General features: G+C 39.4%; 1 pseudogene; it reads left to right on the forward strand.

The window, feature by feature from the left end:
- Positions 1–1,665: 1,665 nt before the first annotated feature.
- On the forward strand, positions 1,666–4,299 carry LOC147791297 (cationic amino acid transporter 1-like; annotated as a pseudogene).
- The last annotated feature ends 12,672 nt before the right edge of the window (positions 4,300–16,971 follow it).

Raw genomic sequence — 16,971 nt, forward strand, 5'->3', positions numbered from 1 at the left:
ACAATGCAACTACACTAACACAGATTCCATGATCTTCAACGCAATATGGCCGTCAACCACACACGAATGTCTTGTCTTTACTTTAAATTTAAGAATAACACAAGACTTCAATATTTTAAGAAATACTCATTAAGTGATCCCACTATTAGTGTTGTTGAATGCAACCACATGCATAACGATGAGACCTATAATTTTAAATCGTATTCTCTAGGCATACTTTCAAGACTTGGTAAATTGGGTGTATGGTACTTCTCTGCACACTACCCACACGTGCGAGCATGGGCCCACCAGGCGGGCTCGCGCACCCTCTAGGCCTACTGGTCGGGCTAGCTCCTCTGGACTATTGTCGGACACCCAGAGGGAATAGCGATCATCGTTGAACTATGGTAAGCATGATAATCATTTTTTGTCTCATAGTGTACGCGTCCGTACTCGTCATAACGGAGAAGTATCCCGATGCACGTGAACATACAAATATGCATGAGGTTCCCATATTTTTCTTCGTGGCGTAATAAATCATGCAGGAAACCCTCATTTGTTCATCACATATCACACTCGTAATGTAACGTCCTTAATATTCTTGCTTAAATTAGAAGCATCACTACATGAATTACATAAATAACATAGGTGGTAGTTTGAAATAAAATATTTGCAAATGAAGCCAAGAACTTACACGTTTAATTTAAGACAAGAAAATATAAATAACATATCGTCAAACACATGGTACCATAACATATATCATAACATATATATATGATATCTCAAACATATCATCTGATGCATCACATCATTTCATAAACATTTCACACATATCAAGCATATGACACGTGCAGAACTACGGGGCATGTGTCATCATACGACATTAGTTTCCAACCATGCGGATAAGTAAAGGCACTTACCTGATTAGCTTATACTGGTGTCACCAATTTATCCTTAATAAAAGTTCGATTTTGTCCTTTGTATCCAAGTCAACCTATGTGAACCCATGACAACAATTTCAAGGTCAATTCTCTACATTGTACAATAGTCCATGTGTTAGACTTCATGCAAATAGAGTATTAGAATATTATACAATCCTCATGATCAATCTAGACTGGAGAGACTATTTTGTAGAGCTTTATTAAACTTGAGACTAACTATAATACTTAAATTAGTGAGTAAAATAATTATGAAGTTAAATAAATATTTTTATATATAATTGTACTCGGAGTAAAATTGTATTGTTTGGAGTTAACAATCGTTCATTTAACCAAATCTAGTTTTAGGAGAATAGTTTTAAAATTCAGCTTTAATTGGAATATAATTACGATTTTGATGGGACGACATTAAATTTGCAAAACGATTTGAAAGGCGAAGGATCCAATTGAGAACGGTTTGGAGTTAAAAAGTGTCGTATAAGCCCTTTTAGCAGTTGAGATGATTAAATTTGATTAAATTTAGAAACCCCACCTTGGTACCACAAATGTGACTGCCAAATTAACCTCCACATGTCAGTTGCCTCTCATATTCAAGACTCTGAAACCACTGTGTCTACCGGCGGTCACCGGTCGTCTCTGCTTCCTTTATAAACCCCCTTTTCCTTTCTTATTCTCCCGCCCTGTCTTCAGTTACTTGATTCTCCTTATTAATTTCTTTTTTGGTTGACGGTTTGAGTGTGAATTCATAATGGGTGAACCGAACGGTGACGCTAGTGGTGAAGAAGGAATCAGAAGAAGATCTTGTGGTTGTTCGAAGCAAGATTTTCTATCAGAGGAGTCGTTTAAGAGTTGGAGAAATTACACTAAAGCGTTGAAGGCGACGCCGGCCCGGCTCTTGGATCGGCTCACGGCCAGGTCTGGGGAGCACATTGAGCTCGTCGAGATGAAGGCTCGCAGCCAGCACGAGATGAAGAAGAGCCTCACATGGTGGGACCTTATGTGGTTCGGTATCGGCGCTGTCATCGGCGCCGGAATATTCGTCCTCACCGGTCTTGAGACTAAGAAACACGCCGGCCCAGCTGTTGTCTTGTCTTATGTCGTCTCCGGTGTCTCCGCCATGCTTTCCGTCTTTTGTTACACTGAATTTGCCGTGGAGATTCCACTGGTACGTGCCTTTTTCTATTTTGTCTCTATTTGTGGTCAAAATATTATATATTTTATTATTAATTTTTAAAATTAATTTCTATTTTTAAAATTTTATACATTTATCCTATATTTTTCCATGATATATTAATTTTTTATTAATTATTTCATTCTTTTTACACGAATGAATTAAGGTTTACTAATTATTTTCTGTCACTTGACTATTAAAAAATTATCTTTTAATTTTATTAGAGATACTCTAGAAAAGAATTATACCTTAACTTTTTAAATTAAAAAAAAAATTAAAATTTTAAAATTCAATATATGAATGGAGACGGTTTATCTATTTCTTATCAGTATTTTAAAAATGTGTACTAACAGTAATACTATTTTGAATATTTAAAAAAAAAATTAAAAAAGTTTATAACGTGTGCTTTATTTTTTTTTTCTTCTTCAATGAAGTGGGTCTTATTTTTGTGGTAGAGATAATGACATGAAGTGATATTCTATTGAAATTTTTAGTATGACATCTTAATCGGTTGAAAAAAAAATTTAGATTTTGAATTCAAGAAGTATAAAATAGATTAAATATAAAGACCATACTTTTACAATAATCTAAATTTAAAATTGTTTTAGATTCTTTTTGGTTTTTCTTAAATTACTAACTACACGAGTCCATCGTAATTATTTGTTCAGGTGGATCATTCGCCTACCTAAGGGTAGAACTAGGAGACTTCGTGGCATTCATCGCAGCGGGCAACATCCTCCTCGAATATGTAATTGGCAGCGCTGCTGTGGCCCGTTCATGGACTTCATACTTTGCAACTTTGTGCAATCACCATCCGAACGATTTTCGCATCCACGTCTCGTCTTTCCCCGACTCCTACAACCAGCTCGACCCCATCGCCATCATTGTGATCGTCGTCATTTGCACCTTGGCTGTAGCCAGCACCAAAGGCTCCTCCCGCTTCAACTACGTTGCTTCCATTTTCCACGTTGCCATCATCCTCTTCATTGTCATTGCTGGCCTCACCAAGGCCAACCCAAAAAACTTCACTCCCTTTGCCCCCTATGGCCCTCGTGGCATCTTCGTAGCCTCTGCCGTTTTGTTCTTTGCATACGTTGGATTCGACGCCGTTTCGACAATGGCTGAGGAAACTAAGAACCCTGCTAAAGATATACCTATTGGTCTTGTTGGGTCAATGGTGATCACCACATTAGCCTATTGCATTCTTGCAGTTACCTTGTGCTTGATGCAGCCGTACCAACAAATTGATGAGGACGCGCCGTTTTCGGTGGCTTTTGAGGTTGTTGGATGGGGTTGGACTAAGTACATTGTGGCTGCTGGTGCTATTAAAGGCATGACCACCGTGTTGTTGGTTAATGCTGTTGGATAGGCACGCTATCTCACGCACATTGCCAGAACCCACATGATCTCCCCATGGTTCGCCAAAGTGCATGAAAGGACTGGCACTCCAGTGAATGCAACAGCCACAATGCTCGCTGCAACAGCAATAATCGCCTTCTTTACAAGCTTGGGAATCCTCTCGAACCTCCTCTCTATCTCCACCCTCTTCATCTTCATGCTGGTAGCCATCGGCCTGATCGTCCGACGCTACTACGTCAGCGGTGAAACGACACCATCCGACCGCAACAAGCTCATAATCTGCCTGGTTCTAATCCTGGGATCTTCAATAGCAACCGCCGTATACTGGGGCTCAAGCGACGGCTGGATCGGCTTGGTGGTCTCCAATTCCATATGGTTTCTCTCAACCCTAGCCCTATGGCTCGGTGTTCCACAGGCCAAAAAGCCTCGCGTGTGGGGCGTGCCGCTCATCCCGTGGCTGCCTTCACTGTCGATCGCCATCAACCTTTTCCTTCTTGGCTCCATCGACAAAGCTTCATTTGAAAGGTTTGGAATCTGGACTGGGATTTTGTTGATTTACTATATCTTGATTGGATTACATGCTTCTTATGACTCGGTCATGGAGTCCAAGACTACAGTAGGAGAAGTTAATAGCAGTTTGTGATTCGATCTTTTGAATTTATAATAATTGGTTTAGTGCTTTGATCAGGGGATTTGTGGTTTATGTTTGTTAGTGTGTTATCTAGGATTCACGTTGGGAGGGATGGTGGTTTGTTTGTATATGTTTGAGCATTCTCTCTACTTTGCCTTTTCATGTAAAAATTATAGCAAAACAAAATGCTATAATATGTTTTTTATAATGTCTTTTTTTTTTTTTTTAAGATCTCGATGGTGGAGGTTATTACAAGTTTGAGACTTTTTATATTTTTTTGTGTAATTATAATTGATGCTATAAAAAATGCAAATAATTGTGAAAATAAAGTATTCAATAATTTGAGAGTGAAATTATTGAATTGATACAAGATAAATGGTTTCACCTTATATAATTATCAACAACATTAATTAATTAGAAAAAAAATCCAAAAATTCACAAGTGTTCAAGGTTGTAGTATCATGTAGTCGAACTAACATTTTTTATTTTTCATTGTTGTGTACGTTACTATTTCATTCACCTACATTGTAATGTTCGAGCTTGGTAGGTATGTAAGTTTCCCTAATTTTTGTGTACGTTACCATTTCATTCACCTACACTCTTCATTTAATGCTACTACACTCTTCATTCTTGTGTTCGAGCCTGCTTCTTTTGTCCAGCATTTTCCTCCTTTCTCTATTATGTATTAGTGGAGTGGTTGTTAATGTGTTCTTTAATTTCACCTCTTTTGTAGGGTATTCTTCCCCACTTCTCAATTTTATTGCTTGACATTGTTCCTTGTCCACTCTTTTTGGCGTTTTGATGTCTACTTGCAGCTTTCCCATATGTCTATTTCGTAACTCAGTTGCTAATTGACTCAATTGACCTTCCTTCGTTAGGCTCTCAAAAGATGTTCCCGATATGTGTTGAGCTTGACTAAGTCTAAGAAAATTAAATGGGACTACCCTGTGCATGTGTCAGGGTCTCGAGTTGTGATGTCGTCGTCAGCCGTTCAGGGATGCCTTGCATTTACCTGAAATAGAAGTAACACGTGGCTTGAGTATTTTAAGAAATACTCGGTAAGTGACCCCACTATTGGGGTTAAATTATAACACATACAATTTCATAAAAATGACCTATCATAACAGTCTATTTTCCTGCGAACGGCCATCATAATGGGCAATCGGGATGTGTACTTAATTTTCCTTCACACGTGCGAGTATTGACCCACCAGTCAATTCGCATGCCTCCTAGGCCCCCTTTCTGATCAGGCGAGCATTCTAAACCAAGGGAAAAAGGGATTTGAAACCAAGTAAGTAGCATATCGTTCTTTAAACTAGTTCTTAACTTGTTTACAACATGTGAGTATGTTGTTTACCTAATTATGAGCTTAGTATGTTAAAATGAGCTTTGATGTTGGTGAATGTTTACTTGTATATTGTGACTGTTTGCCTGTGATGTAAGCATGTTATAAATGATTACTAGAATGTTCTATGTGTCGAACATTATAAACGTAGGAAAGTATGCATCAGATGTGAGTATGCTAAGCATGTTAATAGAAAGGCTATGAATTCAGAATATGCTTATAGATTGTTGAGCCATGGCTTATTTATATGAGTATTATAGTCTACTAATTCCTGCAGAGTTCTTGACCAAAGCGCTGTGTGCTAAGTTAGAGAGAATAAGTACTCCTAACCGTTGGTATATGAGATTTACAGGCCGCCAGAAATTAGTAGACGGTAGTATATGACCGAGAGCGAGTCTTACATACGAGTCCAAAAATTCTAGATAAGCATATTGAGAGAGAGTCAGTAACGTAAGCTGAAAGTAGCTGAGATGCCTCATTAATGAACCGATGACCCTAGTAAGAGAAACTAGGACTTGACTACTCTTTCCAATTCAAACATGGTTGGATGCGTAAAGTCCAAAGTCTGGCCCGAAGGCCCAATACATTAAAAAAAATCCTACTGTTCAGCTACATAAACCCTGGCCCAGCCCAATAAATTAAAAATAAACCCTAGGCCCAAGCCCAATACATTAAAAAATAAACCCTAGTGTTCAGCTCCTCCAGAAAGCAATAAAACCCTATGATTTGTAGGGTCGTTGTATCACGTCAAGTTGGTGGTTAAACTTGGGTGTTTAAATGTAGGCTCGATCTAAGTCGAAGTTGGACCAATATCTATAGGGACGATTAGAAAAGAAGCTCTCCAAGTAAGAGGTCTTCCTATTGAAACTTAATTGTTTTGTTTTTCTACCAGGGTTGAATATGTTTGGTATTATATGATTGAGTGTTGTTTGATACGATGTATGTTTGACTATAAAAATAAATGTTTTGAGACCTATTGCATGCATAATTATGTTTGATGATTGAGAATATATCTGACGTGAGTTGTGTGACATAATGTATGGTTGCTCATGAAAATAAACATTTTGTGACATAATGCATGCATGTTACCTTTTATGATTAAGGAGGATGTGGTTAGGGTTACACGCCGTGTGTTTTGGGTAATCAGCTACTAATGGTCACTCTACGAGGTGATTTAAGAAAATGGTTATCAAGGTAAAGGTTACACGCGGGTAACCAACCATTGATAATCATTTTAAGGAGTTAGGATAAATGTTGATTTTCATGTGGTAAGGTTACACGCTGTGTTTATCGGGTAACCAGGCACTAATGGTCACTCTACGGGGTGATTGCAGAAAATAATTAACAAGGTAAGGGTTACACGCTATGTGTTTCGGGTAACCAGCCATTGATAGTCATTCTAAGGAGTAAAGGTAGATGTTGATTTTCATGGGCTAAAAATTACGCGTTGTGAGTTTTGGGTACTTAACCACTAAGATCCCTCAATTTTGTTTGATTGTCATGTGATAGTTTATGTGTTTGATCTCAAGTGGGGTCACTTACTGAGCATTTCTTAAAATACTAAAATCGTGTGCTACATTTATTTCAGGTAAAGGCAAGACACCTCTATACGGTTGATGACGACATTGCAAGAAAAGGCAGTGACACATGCATAGGATAGTCGTATTTCATTTTTTAGACTTTAAGTTAGTATAGGATGTTTTTAATTTTAATATTTTATTGGTTTTACTTAGTTTTGTTATGTTGCTTTAAATATTTTTTCAAGCATGTAAGTTCACGGCGGTGTATTATGATGAAGTTTTAAATGTTTATTTTCGTTTTATGATGAAGTTTTAAATGTTTATTTTCGCACAAGAGAGTATGTTATGATGACATTAGCCACTTTAGGTTAGTATAAATCTAGGGTCATTATAGAGAAAGTGCCCCCGATGACGATGAATGTTAGAATGGCTATGGAAGTCAATATAGGATAGTAGTATGCATTGATTTCATTTAGTAGTTGATAGGTGGCCTTTCATTTTTGTATTCAAATACTATGTTATTTTTTGTAACACCTGAACTTATGAGGTATCAACGAGCTTTGTTTTCCAACTTAAGATCCAAATATATGCATGATAATTAGGTCGTGATTTTTTATTTTAGGATGAAGAGACTGAGGCTCGAGTCGATGAAGAAGGAAACAATGCTCGAGATAGTTGTAAGATTAAAAAAAACGAACAAGATCAACATAGGGACAAGGTCATTTTGCCCCTACTCCTACTTGAAGAGTCTTGATAGTTGAGTCATAACAAGAAAGGTATAGGAAGGAGAGGAAAAGAAGGATAAGAAGAAGTTAGGATTTTGAAAGAAAAGAAGAATAGAGAAATCGGCTGCCACAAATCCACTGTTGGAGATCGAATCCAAGATAAAAATAAAAAAAACTTTGAATCAAGACTCCTCTTGGTGCTAGAGGAAGAGTTTGGGTGGTGGATTCACCCATTCCGGCTAGAAAAGCCAAGAATGGACAAGGTAAGACTATGACCTTTTCGTTTCGATTTTGCCTAGATCTAAGGAGTTTCTTGAATGATAGATGTGGAGTTTTGAGGTGTGCAATTAAAAGAGGATTCACAAAGGTTTCTTGAAGGAATCCCGAATGAATGGAGCTTAATCGGAGCTCAGGTGAACCGAAAAAGAACAGCAAACGTGAGTTTTCTCGTATCTTTGAATGGATTTAATTCATTCTATATTCAAGAAAAAAAATAAAAGAAAAATACGTTGATGTAGGTGAATAAAAAAGATACGACTTTGGTGAAGAAACCGAGTCAATCCAAGTTATGTATGAAAGTTACGAAAATCTGAAGCAATTGGTTTGAACACACGAAACTGATGAAATCTAGAAAGTTGAAAACACGCATGTCGCCTAATGTACAAAGGAGCGCGGCAGAGTTGGTGAGTGACATGTGGCAGTATTTCGCTAGAGAAATGCATTCAGCCTACCTGTTGACATGCGTCAGCACGCTCAGATTCGGGTCAAACCGAAACCAAAATGTTCACGTGAATCGAATAGTGTCTGGAACCACCAAACTGGCCATGACTAATCTGGCGACCCACAGTCCAACCTAACGATCTCGCCACTCCCTGTGCGCCATGTGTGACGCCCAAAAAATTTGAAGGGTAAGTTTGCATCGTTGGGGTTCAATGTGCGCCACTGCTCACGCCATGCCCGAGCCAACCGCGTGTGTGCATTGCGTGTGGGGGGCACGTGACAGCGTGTGGGGGAGCTTGCCTGTGCGTGCAGGCACGTGGAGCCCCCTATTCTCACCCGTTTTTCGCCTGTTTGCTTGTTTTTCATCCCAATTTCAATACTGACCTTATTATTAGTGAATTAGAACCCATCAAGGAAATTTCATAATTTTTGGAACCCTCTCCAATAAGAGACTCGAGATCAAGAAAACACGCGTTAACCAAGTAACCATTTGGATTCCCACGAGTAGTACTTGTAGGAACCTCTTGGATTAAGCATGCATGCTATAAAATTGATAAACCTAGCTAGTCGGACCTAGCATATTAGCATGTAAGTCATACAAATAAATTAATTAAGAAAATCAATGGGATCTAGATATGGTTGAATATGAAATCATTTTAGAGTGAGAATGTGATACTGAATGTATACATGATAAAGGAGGAAGGAAAATTTGTGAAATCTGCGCGCTCCCGATGAAGATGAACGTTAATTTCCCGTTGAACATGTTTGTTAATATTACATGAACTGTTGCATGTTAACTCAAATGCATATTATGGTATGTTAAGACTATATATGAAATTTGGTGGTCATTGAATAGGATTAAGTAGGTAAACCAAAAAATAATGTAAAATGACCATAATACCCCTAAGGTAATTTAGCTTCGGTTCATGAACTAGATAACCTCCCAATATTATGAATCTCTGTCCCTTGGAACGCATGAAAACCACCACATGTAAATGGTGTGTGAAAGTTCTTTATTTATAATCAAATAAATTACAAGTATATGAAAATATTAATAAATGAAAATAATAATATATGGAAAGATACCTATGTTAAGGAGGCAAATATTTAGATATTTGCCTATAATAAAATATTAAATATGATATATATGAGAAACTATAATTTAGTACTAAATATTCTTAACAGAACAAGGAGCCAAACAAGAACCTAGAATGTACCAAGAATAAGACAAAGATCAATGACTAGAACATGGATCAAGATCTAACTTCTAAGACCAAGAACCAAGACCTCTAAGAACCATAGTACTAAGGCCCTTGGATTAGAACTAAAGTTTAAGGATCCAAGGACCAAGGTCCTCCGGATAGATCGGGATATGAACCCACAAGTCAAGGATAAGAACTAAAGAGCATAAGTACTTACAACAAGAACAAGAAAAAGAAAAGAAAGAGTCTGATACTCTAGCATCTCAAGGACACAATTAAGAGCCTACAAGTAGGCTACTTAGTGAGTCTTTATACTCATTCCTTATTTTTCATATTTTTCAAGTAATAAGGAGCTTTCCGAGGTCGAGAGCGAACTCTGAAGTAGGTGCCGTAGACAAATTTTACCTGTCGTCCTCAACTGTTGGGTTGTGTTTTAAAAACTTATGTATGAACTTTATTTTGATGTAATATATATTATGTTTTAATTTTTCTTATTTTATTTCACTAAAAAAAATTTTCGTCTTTTATAAAGATATCGAGTCAGCTCGGTCCTTACAACTTGTATCTTTTCAAAAAAGAAAAAGAAAAGAAAATATAACTATATCATGTTTTATTTTTATTATCATCAATATACATTTTAGCTCAACAAATACAAAAGGTTTGACCTCCAATCTCAAAATAGAAAAGGAATAAGGGTTTTCTGGTGTCTAAATGAACAATTGTGTTGAAATCAACCCAATGAAACATCCTTGGAAGTTGTGTTTAAATCAACCCAATGAAACTCAACATCATTTCCAAGGGTACTCTAATAGATATGGTTCTTTAGAACCAAGACGTAAGGAAATGTCATTGTCTTCTGCTGTCCAAGTACAAATACTATTATAACATTGATCACTAAACCAATTTTCCATTTCTAACCAAAATACTTCACCCGAAGTATGTCCTTGTTTGCTACTAAAATTGCACCAAAATCGTGTTGATTGCCAAAAGTTTTCTTTGAAGGTCCAAGAGTATTTCTCTCCAAGGCCAATTTCATGTTCCCCTAAATCGTTGTCTTTAGACTTGCAGTGAGCCAAGAGAGTTGAATCTTTCATATGATTCCAAATCACAATTTTCCATGGGGAGAATCACAATTTTCCATGGGGAGAATGGACGTTGTATCTTTGAGTCAGATTGTGCAAAACATGAGCTACTAATCATGTTTGATCTAAAAGCAAGCAATATGAGGAGACATAATATGTTTTGAGGCTTCATCTTTTTCGGAGAGTTTAAGTTGGTAACTTTTTCTTTGTACACTTATATATATAGCCAAATCAAAGTGGTATACCATAAAGATTCACTAGTTATACCATCTAAATCTCTCTATTTTTCTAACCTTATTTATCTAAATATATACAATACATGTAATGATTATTAGGGTGTAATATATATAGCAAGTTGTTACATCCAAGTTAAAATATGTTATATTTGGATGAGTGTTTGAATCCAACAAAAGCTACCCTATAATGATTTTTTTTTTTTATAATGACTAAGGCAAAAGTAAGAATACATACGAAATTCAATATTTAATTAACTTCTTTGTCGGAGTAATATAATCTAGAATCTGACCACTCTTTTACTTTTGTAGGATGAAAGATTGTAACGATCCTAGATTTCTAGTAACTTAAATTCTCTACTGTCATCATACTCTATGCTCTTATACGGAACTAAACATTTAAAACTTTATCTTAAAATATAAATTTAAAATACTCCCATAGATTTAGGGGTTTGAAAGCATCTTTAAAACAACATAAGGAAATAATAAATTAAAAAAATAATTAAAACATCTAAAAGTAAAACACCCTATACTAACTTCAAACACCCTATACTAACCTATCTCTAAGAAAATAAAATACTACTATCTTATGCAAGTGTCATGGTCTCTACTTGCAATTTTGTCGCCAGCCGTACAGGGGTGTCTTACCTTTACCTGAAAATAGAAGTAGCACATGACATGTGTATTTTCAATACATTACCCCACTATTGGGGTCTGGTAATGCAAACACATGCAACTCATGATGTAGGGACTTATCATTAAAACCATCACAGGGGTTGATGGTGTTAATATAACACATGCGGAAGCAATTTAGATCTTAAGCACTTTAAGAACATTAATTATAGTATATAACTAGCATGTTCATAAGTATTAAAACTTAATTAGTTTAGATACTAACCTTTTGTAGTTCAAACTCCTTTTTCCTCACGAACCGGTTTCGAACCACCACTAGTGTCTTCTCCACTATCCTCTGGCCTTAGAACGGGATTGTGGAATCCGATGAGTGACTAAACTTGGAAGGGATTTTGTATATGTGAAGAGATGTTTGTGAGAGGTTTTTCTCAAGGTTTTCCACCAAGAAGAAGAAGACCTTCCATGTACCATGATCACTCTATTTAAAGAGTCATGTTTGCATGTTCATGCAAATTTGAGATCACCAAATTTTGACACTTAAAATTCCACTCAAATGTTTGGGATTATGTGGCAAGCATGCATGTTTGAGTTAACCAAATTTTGACACTCAAAATTCCACTCAAACTTGTGGGGTTTATTTGGCAAGCATGCAAGTTTGGTTAAACCAAATTTTGACACCTCAAAATTCCACTAACATGGATTTTTCCATGAGATGAAGTCAACATTTTGACTTTCTTCATTTTAGTTCAACAATTAATTTGAATAATGAATTTCAAATTAAGGTAACATTAAATGATTAATTAAACTATCTAATTAATATTTAATATTAATTCAAATGCCAATCCCAATCTTATTTAAATATCTCAGATTCTCTCCTTTTGTTTAATTCGTAAATTAAACAAAAATGCGGTTAAATATATCGTATATATGTAGCGCATATTCCCTAATTTTAATTCGAACACTTCGAACTCACTCGTCACACTGTTCTATGGTTTAGTCCGATATGAGCTAGCAGAGGGACCTAATGGACCTATAGATCATGGGCTCCAACGATCCAAGATTAACCGGCTAAACTCATTAACCTTGTTAACCAACATTCGTTAACTACTAGGACACTCCACTATAGCCTAGTAGTTGCACTCCCCTCACTATAGATATATTTCTGTCCATTTGATATAACCATGATCAGTAAGTCGATCCTTCACAGGTTGTTCGTAACTAGAGCTGGGTCAATTTACCGTTTTACCCCTAAAGTTACTTCTTGTTTCTTATGTCTCACTGATCCTCTAATGAACAATTGGTTTGTGGTCCAACCAGTAAACCGAATCCCTCTCAGGCCAATGAGAGGGTGGGGCCCCTTGTTCAAGACCTGGAGTCCGTGCTTAAGGGAACTACCTCTCTTCTATCCCTAAAAGTGGGTAGGAGTGAATTCCATCTTGCACCCCACGTCCCCAGCCATTCACCCAGTCTTAACCCTGAAATGGGAGGCCTATTGAGTCGGCGAACTAGAGCCACTCTCACCCATACAAATCTAAGGATAATTCCGAATAAACAGAAGTTCATGGTTAGCTCAGGATTAAAACCGAGTTACCTAGGTTATCGAATGAAAAGAAAATCAGTCTCAACAGTAGACGACATTATAAAGTGAGAGTGGTTTTCTTCATGGTCTGATCTTATGCAATACTCATTGCATAGGACGCCCCCACTCACATGTCTCCACATGTACAATTTAGTGATCACATTGTTTATATCATATACAAAAGTGGGCCGCATCCATAGTGTCCCCAGAATAAGGTACTCAGCCTTATCCTTATACTATAGATCATTTTGACTATATACTTGAACTTGATCCACTCTTATGTCTCTACATATAGTTCAAGTAATCATACTATAGCCAGAGTGTTCTTAGTTTATTGGATTTAGATTAATGATCGTAAAGTTCACTTTATTCAATAACAATCTTTATTGAATAAATAACAATAATAACTTTATTGAAAATAGAATATGTTTTTGTTTACAAACTATGAGTTTTAGGACATAAAACCCAACAGGGGTGACCTCCAGTCTAGACAAAATTAGATGTGTAGTATTTTCCTACACATGACCAACACGTACGAGCGTGGATCCCCAGGCGGTTCGCACCCCTTTAGACCAACACGTACGAGTGTCGAGTTAGTTGTACATGGTGACATCTGAAGGTCAGTAGACCTTTGAGTGTCATGTAAGACAAGAGCATCATCATCATAGTGTACGCGTCTGCACTCATCATTATAAAAAGGAGAGTAGCTCGATGTATATGTATACACAAAATGCATGAAGTCCCTACAGTTTTTCATCTTTATTACATGACACAACCCCGTTCACATATTACCCTAATGAATGCTTGGTCTTCTTACGTTCATCATCATTAAAGTCTGGATGACTTTTCAATGCCGTGTACGCGTCAACGTTATTTTTTAAAAATAACGTTATAATAAATTCAAGGACGGTGAATCCGTCGATGACTTTTCAATGCCGGATCAAGGAGCTTGCCAACAGCATCACCACTCGTCCCCAATCACCTCGAGCAAGTCGCGATTTCAATCGAGACATTACTTGACGTAAATGACCAAACGGTGGAAGAGGTGATCAGAAGAATGCCGCTTCAGCTGTCGACAAAGAGGGTCGTCTACTCCTCAAGCTCAGGAACAAGGAGAAGGCCCATGTGGCTCAACCAATCCGAGGAGGACGAGCCAGCTCTCTTCATGGTAAGTGCATCGGTCTTATCCGATGTCCCCAATTTCGATTCCAAATCCACGGAGGTGGAGGTAATCGACGAGAGGGACGAGCAGCATGAGCACCAGCGATGGGTCCTCGACAAAGGGGCAACAAACCATATTACCGGGGCTAATAGATCTGCGTTCTCGAAGTATCTTGGAGGTGGCATGCAAGGTATGGGCACTTAAACTTCTGCGATGATCAACGACGGCTGCTCACGCAAGTTCGGCGCATGACAAACCACCTTTACATCCTGGAGTTGGAGATAGAACAATCGGTCAGCTTCTCGGTCAGGACCGAAGAAGTATCTTGGAGGTGGCACGCAAGGTATGGGCACATAAACTTTCCTGCTCTAGAAAAACTACAGAAGGAGGAGATGGTGCACGGTGCAAGGTATGGGCACATAAACTTTCCTGCTCTAGAAAAACTACAGAAGGAGGAGATGGTGCACGGTGCAAGGTATGGGCACCTAAACTTTCCTGCTCTAGAAAAACTACAGAAGGAGGAGATGGTGCACGGTGCAAGGTATGGGCACCTAAAGGAGATGGTGCACGGTGCAAGGTATGGGCACCTAAACTTTCCTGCTCTAGAAAAACTACAGAAGGAGGAGATGGTGCACGGTTTGCCGGCAATCAAAGGCATGAACAAGCTGTGCGGCGAGTGCTTGAAGAAGTATCTTGGAGGTGGCATGCAAGGTATGGGCACCTAAACTTTCCTGCTCTAGAAAAACTATAGAAGGAGGAGTTGGTGCACGGTTTTCCGGCAATCAAAGGCGTGAACAAGCTGTGCGATGCAAGGTATGGGCACCTAAACTTTCCTGATCTAGAAAAACTATAAAAGGAGGAGATGATGCACGATTTTCCGGCAATCAAAGGTGTGAACAAGCTGTGCGACGGGTGCCTCATCGGCAAACAGAAGCGCACCCCCTTTCCGTCTTGGACATCCTACCGCGACGATGAGCCGTTGGAGCTTGTACATGGCAATATCTGCGGGCCCATCAAGCCGGCGACCCCAGGCGGCAAGACCCTCTTCATTTTGTTGGTTGATGACGAAAGCCGCTTCATGTGGCTGATCTTGCTACAAGCGAAAAGTGAGGCGGCAGAGGCGATTAAGCGCATCTAGGCGCGAGCAGAGGCCGAATGCGGGAAGAAGATGCGAATGCTACGCATGGACCAAGGCGGAGAATTCACCTCAGCGAGCTTCGGTAAGTACTGCGACGAGTTCGGCATGCAGCGGCAACTAATGGCGCCCTACTCCCCCCAGCAGAACGGAGTGGTGGAATGCCAAAATCAGACCATCGTTGAGAGAGCAAGGTCTTTGCTGATGATGGTCGGGAAGTCTGGGAGATTCTAGGGAGAGGTGGTAATGATGGTAGTCTACCTCAATCGTTCGCTAACGCGAAGTCTCAACGGGAAGACGCCACATGAGGCCTGGTACAACAAGAAGCTAACGGTACACCATCTCCGAGTGTTCGGCTGCATTGCATACATGAAGGTAGCGCGTCCTCACCTCGCCAAGCTCAATCCCAAGGGGTTGAAATTCGTCTTCATCGGCTACGAACCCGGGAGCAAGGCGTACAGACTCTATGATCCTGCAGGGTGGGGGGGGCGAGCTCACGTGTCTCACGACGTCATCTTCGACGAAAGCACCTTCAGATAGTGGAACGACGTGATCGAGGAAGACCACAACCCAAATCAATTCACGGTGGTGTACCTCGTCACTGAGCCACAGTAAGGAGGAGTCCAGCATGAGGAACCGTCACCGCCGCCAACAGCAACACCCCCTGAACCAGTGAAGTTTGCAACACCACGGACTGCGAATTCGACCCTGGATGCCGATCACGATGATGATCTGGTGGCCAGGTATTGGAGGATGGAAGACCTAGTGGGAGGAGGTGAACCACGTAGATTGGCGCCACAAGAACTCGAACAAGAGGTGGCCAAACTGCATGCCATCAGCGCAGATGAACCGAACATCTTCGCAGAAGCAGAAAGGAACCCGTGCTGGCTGAAGGCAATGCAGGAGGAGATGACATCCATCACCAAGAACCAGACGTGGAGTCTAGAGGATATGCCATCGGGACACCGAGCCATAAGGCTCAAATGGGTCTTCAAACTGAAGCGCAACGAAAAGGGAGAAGTTGTGAAGCACAAGGCCCGTATGGTGGCGAAGGTCTACGTCCAGAAGTAAGGTGTGGACTTTGAAGAGTTATTTGCACCGGTGGATAGGTTAGAATCCGTCAGCCTTTTGCTGGCAATCGCGACACATTGCTCTTGGGAGGTCCACCACATGGATATGAAGTCCGTTTTCCTTAACGGAGAGCTAAAGGAGACCATCTACGTCCGACAACCACCTGTCTTCCTGGACAACGACAACTCCGGCAAGGTACTACGCCTTCACAAGGTACTCTACGGGCTTCAACAAGCACCACGAGCCTAGAACGCGAAGCTTGACAGTACCCTACTGTCACTGAAGTTCAAATGTTGTGCCTCTAAGCATGGCATGTACACGCACAACCACGACGAGCAGCGACTAATTGTGGGAGTGTACGTCGACGACCTTATAATCACTGAAGGCGACATAGAAGTCCTTGGAAGATTCAAGAGGGAGATATCAAAGAACTTTAAGATGAGCGATCTCGGCGTACTTAGCTACTACCTTGGCATCAAAGTGCAA

Source organism: Cucurbita pepo, chromosome 9 (genome assembly GCF_057944985.1).
Source record: "Cucurbita pepo subsp. pepo isolate OVF chromosome 9, ASM5794498v1, whole genome shotgun sequence".
Classification (NCBI taxonomy): Eukaryota; Viridiplantae; Streptophyta; class Magnoliopsida; order Cucurbitales; family Cucurbitaceae; genus Cucurbita; species Cucurbita pepo.